The sequence below is a fragment of the Pristiophorus japonicus genome, chromosome 12 (genome assembly GCF_044704955.1).
Source record: "Pristiophorus japonicus isolate sPriJap1 chromosome 12, sPriJap1.hap1, whole genome shotgun sequence".
Taxonomy (NCBI): Eukaryota; Metazoa; Chordata; class Chondrichthyes; family Pristiophoridae; genus Pristiophorus; species Pristiophorus japonicus.
In genome coordinates, this window is record NC_091988.1 from 181,744,551 (window position 1) to 181,746,786 (window position 2,236).

Genomic DNA, 2,236 nt, shown 5'->3' on the forward strand with positions numbered 1-2,236 from the left:
CTGATTTTTTGGAGCAACTGGTTTAGAATGGAGTATCTTAGAAATTTGAATTCTCGGCATTTAGTTTGCTCCAGTTCTAGTCAGTTAGAACAGTTTCACTTTGGAACAGAATTTATTTTTCAAAAGGGGGCGTGTCCAGCCATTTACGCCTGTTTTCAAAGTTTAGGCAGTGAAAACTTACTCCAAACTAACTTAGAATGGAGTAAGTGAAGATTTTTGTACGTTCGAAAAAACCTTGTCTACACTTTAGAAAATCAGACGTAAGTTACAAATTAGGCGTAGGAAAAGGGGGGGGCTGGGGTTTAAAGGGAAGTTTACAAACATTAAACACTTCAGTTTTACAAATAAAGAGCCATCATCAATAATAAATGATAAATTCATCAATAAATCAACCAATAAATCAATCAAAAAAATTAATAAAAAATTAAAAAAATGTTAAAAAATCAAGAAATAAAACATTTTCTACTTACCAACTGCAGCACCGGGAGTCCTCCAACAGTGTGCTGGGACGCGCCCCCCCCCCCCCCCCCACCCAGTGTGTCTCTGTCAGTGTCTCTATCTCTCTGTCTGTCTGTCTGTGTGTCTCTCACTCTCTGTCTGTCAGTGTGTCTGTGTTTCTGACAGCGAGGGGAGGGGGAAAAGGTGGGTGGGAGGGGGAGAAGGGGGAGGGCGGGGGCGTTGGAGGTGGGGTGGAGGTGGAGGGGGGGAGGTGGAGGGAAGGTGGAGGGGGGTTGGAGGGGGAGGGGGGAGGAGGAGGGGAGGGGAGGTGGGGGGGGAGGAGGAGGAGGGGTGAGGGGTGGGGGGGTAGAAGGGGGGTGGGGGGAGGAGGAGGGGGGTAGTGGGGAGAGGAGGAGAAGGGGGGAGAGGAGGGGGGGAGAGGAGGGGGGGAGAGAGTCGCGGAGATCCGGGGGGGGGGCGGTAAGAATCGCGGAGGTCCGGGGGGGGGGGGGGAGTCGCGGGGGGGTGGAGCGCGCAGAGGTTGGGTCCGGGGGGGGGGGGGTGGGAGAGAGTCGCGGAGGTCCGGGGGGGGGGGTGGGAAGAGTCGCGGAGGACCGGGGGGATAGTCGCGGGGGGGGGAGAGAGAGTCGCGGAGGTCCGGGGGAGGGAGGGGAGAGTCGCGGAGGTCCGGGGGGGGTGGGGGGGAGAGTCGCGGAGGTCCGGGGGGGGAGGGTAAGAGTCGCGGAGGTCCGGGGGGGGGGGAGTCGCGGAGGTCGGGTCGGGGGGGTGGAGCGGAGGTCGGGTCGGGTCGGGGTTGGGGGTGGGGGGGAGCGCCGGTCCGGTTGGGTGGGAGGAGCCTTATTCACGCAGCCCCAGTGAGGCCATTCGGCCAGGGCTACGGGCTGCGTGCTGCGGGCCCCTCCCACAGTTTTGGGCGCCTGGAGCAACTGCACATGCGTGCCCACTGTAGCGTGCATGTGCAGAGGTCCCGGCACTGTTTTCAGCGCAGGGACCTGGCTCCGCCCCCTACAGCTCGTGCTGCGCCGCGCCCAGCTCCAGAGGACCTGCAGGGAGCCGGAGAATAGGTGAGGTTTTTTTAGGCACACTTTGTGGCGCGAAAAACGGGCGTCCAGGTCGGCGCGGCCCGAAACTTGGGCCCTTAGTGCGGTCTAATCAATGTATTGTACAGTTTCACCATGTTTATTTTCTATTGTTTTAAATATATAGTCCAGCAGCCATTTATTCAATTAAATTTACCATTTGCATGTCATCTTTGCGCAGAGGGCATGCCAATTCTCCCTGAATCGTTCCAATTTCAGTATATATGCTGCCGAAAGGAGTTACACAAATAAATTAGGCAAATGAGGAATCTTGAACAATTAAAAATATATGCAGTGATCTTTAATAACACAAAAGTGGCAATTAAAAGTTACAGATCCACAGAATTGTATTAAAATTATTACACTTGGCTGTTCAGTAACAGTTCATTCATTACCAATATAAATAGGTTTGGATTCACAAATTTTGTGAAAGATTGTTGAGATCAGTCAGATTCTCAAATTCTTTCACCATATCATGTAGGTTGAAGATCCTGGCATCAATCGCTGCTTATATGGCTCTGTTCTTTTTCCAGTTGTTGCCTAGCTTTTCTGTCCCTATTTTGAACCTGCTTCCGGAGAGCTTCTCTCCTGAATGTTTATTTCCTTCTCCTTCATTGCCTCCAAAGCAATTTGTTATTTTAATTGCCTGAACATCAACCATAGCAAGTCTGCTAGAAGCCTTGGGTTCCTTTCTCTCT

At 52.5% G+C, this 2,236-nt stretch overlaps 1 non-coding gene across 1 annotated transcript; it reads right to left on the minus strand.

Annotated features, from left to right (window-relative positions):
• Nucleotides 1–1,675: 1,675 nt before the first annotated feature.
• Nucleotides 1,676–1,778, minus strand: LOC139277853 (U6 spliceosomal RNA). Its single transcript, XR_011596164.1, has one exon. It is a non-coding gene; the product is annotated as a U6 spliceosomal RNA (small nuclear RNA).
• Between the last annotated feature and the right edge of the window lie 458 nt (nucleotides 1,779–2,236).